The sequence below is a fragment of the Neophocaena asiaeorientalis genome, unplaced genomic scaffold (genome assembly GCF_003031525.2).
Source record: "Neophocaena asiaeorientalis asiaeorientalis breed wild unplaced genomic scaffold, Neophocaena_asiaeorientalis_V1.1 scaffold92, whole genome shotgun sequence".
NCBI classification, from domain to species: domain Eukaryota; kingdom Metazoa; phylum Chordata; class Mammalia; order Artiodactyla; family Phocoenidae; genus Neophocaena; species Neophocaena asiaeorientalis.
The window spans coordinates 4,235,493-4,240,383 of NW_020174057.1; the positions used below are offsets into that span (position 1 = coordinate 4,235,493).

The following is a 4,891-nucleotide window of genomic DNA, read 5'->3' on the forward strand; positions in this document are numbered from 1 at the left end:
TTTTTCTGAGGTCCTGGCTTATCTTCACTATCATTATTCTGAATTCTTTTTCTGGAAGGTTTCCTATCTCCACTTCATTTAGTTGTTTTTCTGCGGTTTTATCTTTTTGCTTCATCTGGTACATAGCCCTCTGCCTTTTCATCTTGTCTATCTTTCTGTGAATCTAGTTTTTGGTCTACAGGCTGCAGGATTGTAGTTCTTGATTTTGCTGTTTGTCTTCTCATGGATGAGGCTTTCTAAGAAGATTGTACAAGTTTCCTGATGGGAGGGACTGGTGGTGCATAGAGCTTGTTGTTGCTCTGGTGGGCCAGGCTCAGTAAAACTTTAATCTGCTTGTCTGCTGATGGGTGGGGCTGGGTTCTCTCCCTGTTGGTTGTTTGGCCTAAGGCAACCCAACATTGGGGCCTACCTGGCTCTTTGGTGGGGCTAATGGCAGACGCTGGGAGGGCTCTTGCCAAGGAGTACTTCCCATAACTTCTGCTGCCAGTGTCCTTGTCCTCACAGCCACTCCCTGCCTCTGCAGGAGACCCTCCAACACTAGCAGGTATGTCTGGTTCAGTCTCCCCTGGGGTCACTGCTCCTTCCTCTGGGTCCCGATGCGCACACTACTTTGTGTGTGCCTTCCAAGAGTAGAGTCTCTGTTTCCCCCAGTCCTGTCGAAGTCCTGCAATCAAATCCCGCTAGCCTTGAAAGTCTGATTCTCTAGGAATTCCTTCTCTTATTGCCGGACCCTCAGGTTGGGAAGCCTGACGTGAGGCTCAGAACCTTCACTCCAGTGGGTGGACTCTGTGGTGTAAGTGTTCTCCAGTTTGTGAGTCACCCACCCAGCAGTTATGGGAATTGATTTCATTGTGAATGTGCCCCTTCTACCATCTCATTGTGGCTTCCCCTTTGTCTTTGGATGCGGGGTATCTTTTTTGGTGATTTCCAGTGTCTTCCTGTCGCTGATTGTTCAGCAGTTAGTTGTGATTCTGGTGTTCTCGCAAGAGGGAGTGAATGCACATCCTTGTAGTCTGCCATATTGAACCAATGTCCTCTATTTTTAGTTTTTTATTTTTTTAATATCTTTATTGGAGTATAATTGCTTTACAATGGTGTGTTAGTTTCTGCTGTATAACAAAATGAATCAGCTATATGTATACATATATCCCCATATCTCCTCCCTCTTGAATCTCCCTCCCACCCTCCCAATCCCACACTTCTAGGTGGTTACAAAGCACTGAGCTGATCTCCCTGTGCTATGTGGCTGCTTCCCACTAGTTGTCTGTTTTACATTTGGTAGTGTATATATGTCCATGCCACTGTCTCACTTCATCCCAGTTTACCCCTTCCTCTCCCAGTGTCCTCAAGTCCATTCTCTACCTCTGCACCTTTTTTTTTTTTTTTTTGGATTCCATATATATGTGTTAGCATATGGTATTTGTTTTTCTCTTTCTGACTTACTTCACTCTGTATGACAGACTCTAAGTCCATCCACCTTACTACAAATAATTCATTTTCATTTCTTTCTATGGCTGAGTAATATTCCATTGTATATATGTGCCACATCTTCTTTATCCATCCATCGATGGACACTTAGGTTGTTTCCATGTCCTGACAATTGTAAGTAGAGCTGTAGTGAACATTGTGGTACATGACTCTTTTTGAATTATGGTTTTGTCAGGGTGTATGCCCAGTAGTGGGGTTGCTGGGATTATGGGATTATGTTTAATTTTTTAAGGAACTGTTCTCCATAGTGGCTGTATCAATTTACATTCCCACCAAGAGGGTTCCCTTTTCTCCATACCCTCTCCAGCATTTATTGTTTGTAGATTTTTTGATGATGGCCATTCTGACTGGTGTGAGGTGATACCTCATTGTAGTTTTGATTTGCATTTCTTTGATGATTAGTGATGTTGAGTATCCTTTCATGTGTTTGTTGGCAATCTGTATATTTTCTTTGGAGAAATGTCTATTTAGCTGTTCTGCCCATTTTGGGATTGAGTTTTTTTTTTTTTTTTGATATTGAGCTGCATGAGCTCCTTGTCAATTTTGGAGATGAATCCTTTGTCAGTTGCTTCATTTGCAAATATTTTCTCCCATTCTGAGGGTTGTCTTTTTGTCTTGTTTGTGTTTTCCTTTGCTGTGCAGAAGCTTTTAAGTTTCATTAGGTCCCAATTGTTTACTTTTGTTTTTATTTCCATTTCTCTAGGAGTTGGGTCAAAAAGGATCTTGCTGTGATATATGTCATAGAGTGTTCTGCCTATGTTTTCTCTAAGAGTTTTATAGTGTCTGGCCTTACATTTTTGTCTTTAATCCATTTTGAGTGTATTTTTTGTGTATGGTGATAGGGAGTGTTCTAATTGCATTCTTTTACATGTAGCTAAAAATATGGAATGCTTCACGAATTTGTGTGTCATCCTTGTTCAGGGGCCATGCTAATCTTCTCTGTATTGTTCCAATTTTAGGATATGTGCTGGCAAAATGATCACTGGACTACTTTTTTAAAAATATGTGCATCTATAACTTTGATATCATTTAATGATTTCATGCAATCTTGTATTTTATGCATTCCTGTAAACCACCTTAGATCCTTTCTGAGAACAAGGTGGAATATAAACAACTATGCAAAACCAAAAATCTTCTCCAGGGAGAACAAGTAGCCTATGATTGTGGCTAAAATAGGAAACAATGGTTTATTCAGGAAAAATGTGTCAAGTACGGTAACGTAGAGAGGAAATGAGATATTCATACCAGTGATGACCTTATATTGATGACCTTATATGTGTGGGATGAGAAGAGGAAATCTGGGAATAAGAAGACAGTTGGAGAAGCTATATGAAGTTGTGGTAGTATAATATTCCTGAGAGAAGTCCATCTCACCAGGAGAGGAACTTTTCTCAGAGACTTTTCCCCTTGTAATTTATTTGCCAGAGATGAAAGACTGATGTGTTCTGCAAGAGGCAGAAACAATGAAGTTTGGAAAACAAACCATAGGACAGGAATGGACTTTAAATTCATTTAGGGCAGTAGTTTCCAAACTTTATTTTAGCTGTTGAAGTTTTTTTATTTTTCCTCCAAATGGGATCTTACTCTGAACTCTGATGTAGTAAAACAGAAGCAAGCAGAACTTCTGAAATTGAAGCAGAGAGATGGAAGGTCTGTGGCCGGCCTGGTCCCATGAACCTCCATCTTGCCTTCAAGATGCTGAGAGCTCTGAGGAACATAAGCAGAAAGTAAACTAGGTGGCAGCTCACAAACATCCCTCATCTTCCTAAAGCTTGGGGAGATGCTTGTGGTCACATATAAGGTCAATGGCAGAGCCAAGTCTTGACCTCAGAGTTCTTGACTCTGAGTCCAGTGTTCCTTCCGGTGTACATTAGCGCTGCCTGACACAGTTGGAGGGGCAGTCAGCTCCAAGAGACTCTAAAGTCTGCGAAGACTGGAATTAGGTTTACTTCACTGTTGTAGAATGCTTGGCCTGCAGTAGGCCCTCAAGAAGTATTTGTTGAATAAATGAAATAGGTGACATATACAATGTCTTAAGTTGATTTACTCCTTGATGCTTTTAGGGAGTGAAATGGAGCTGAAAGATGTGAGAGTCTCTTCTTCAGGAAGAGAGGTTAGTTCCCGGAAGATAAATCATTTACTATTTTCATCTCCGTGAGCCTAACATGATCCTTGCGCTGTTCCTTTCCAGTTTAGTACTCCTCAGCCAGAGTGTCTTCACTTGTTTAGGTTTAAGATCTTTTTGGTCTTCCTGTCTTTGAATAGCCCAGAATGCAGGCCGTTTTTTAACCAGCTCGTTTATAAGCTTTCGTTCTATGGAGATTGACTTTAGTTATGGAGATAGATCTCGTTTCACAGATCTGGAAGTTGATGTGAAGGCATCCCCACAGTAGCATCTCAGAAGAATCTTTATTCAGTTTAAGCCAAGCCCTCTTCAGCTTTTATTTTGCAACAAAACAGAAGTGGCACCTGGGCATAACTCAACTGTGATCACTCACTGTAATTGCCTTTTAATGGCTTATCTTGAGAAGGGGACTTGTGCACAAAATCTGTGTGTTGGTGTCAGAGTTTCCATTCAGCTCAGGTTTACCTGAGATGGAAGCTAAGGGCAATTTATTTGGTGACTCCCACCTGTGTCTTAATAGGTGCCTCACCCTCTCAGGTGTCCTGGGCAATTGACCATAAGAATGAACATCAGGAGAAATGCACTGAGAGGAGAAAGGAAAGGGTGAGCAGCTATCAGCTTTTCAGATATCAGAGTTACAGGCGTTAGCTTAGCTTGGCTGCCAGCACATTCTCTAGGGCCCTGCAGTGTCCATGTTCACTTTGTTTTTCTTTGGAAGAATTAGCAAAGGTATTGGTTGACCTACCGGCTGCTCCCTGTGGCTGAAACAGCCTGTTTCGGTCAGAGTAAAATGGTTAGTTATTCCTCCACCCTATTAGTTATTCCACCACACTGAAGTTACCTTTCCAAAGAAGCAGCCTCAAAGATCATTTTATCTGCAGTGCCAAGGGGTGGACCAGAGAAGGCACTGCCAAGATTTGGAGTGGCTGGGGATTACGGGCTAGTTTTTATGCAGGCAAATGGATCAGAGGGACTTTTAAAAGTTGGCGTCAGGACTTTTTCTCTGTTTTTTTCTTTCTTCTGACAATAATGAATGACGTGTGTTAAGACTCATTTTCAATTATGCAACAAGTCCCCATTCATTAGAAACCCAAGGCAGTGATCCCAGCTGTATTTCAGTGGCTTTGAAAATGCAGCTCCCTATCTGACCCAAGGTTGAGCAATTTCAGTGCGCAGCATCCATGCTGCTAGCTCAGGTATCCTGGGAGCAATTAAATGTTTGCATATTCAGGAAAGAAAGCTGAATCTTCCCCACTTGAATTTAGAGCGCTCACGGCT

General features: G+C 41.8%; 1 non-coding gene across 1 annotated transcript; it reads right to left on the reverse strand.

The window, feature by feature from the left end:
• Positions 1–2,364: 2,364 nt before the first annotated feature.
• Positions 2,365–2,471, reverse strand: LOC112405856 (U6 spliceosomal RNA). The gene has a single exon (XR_003004440.1). It is a non-coding gene; the product is annotated as a U6 spliceosomal RNA (small nuclear RNA).
• Positions 2,472–4,891: the final 2,420 nt, after the last annotated feature.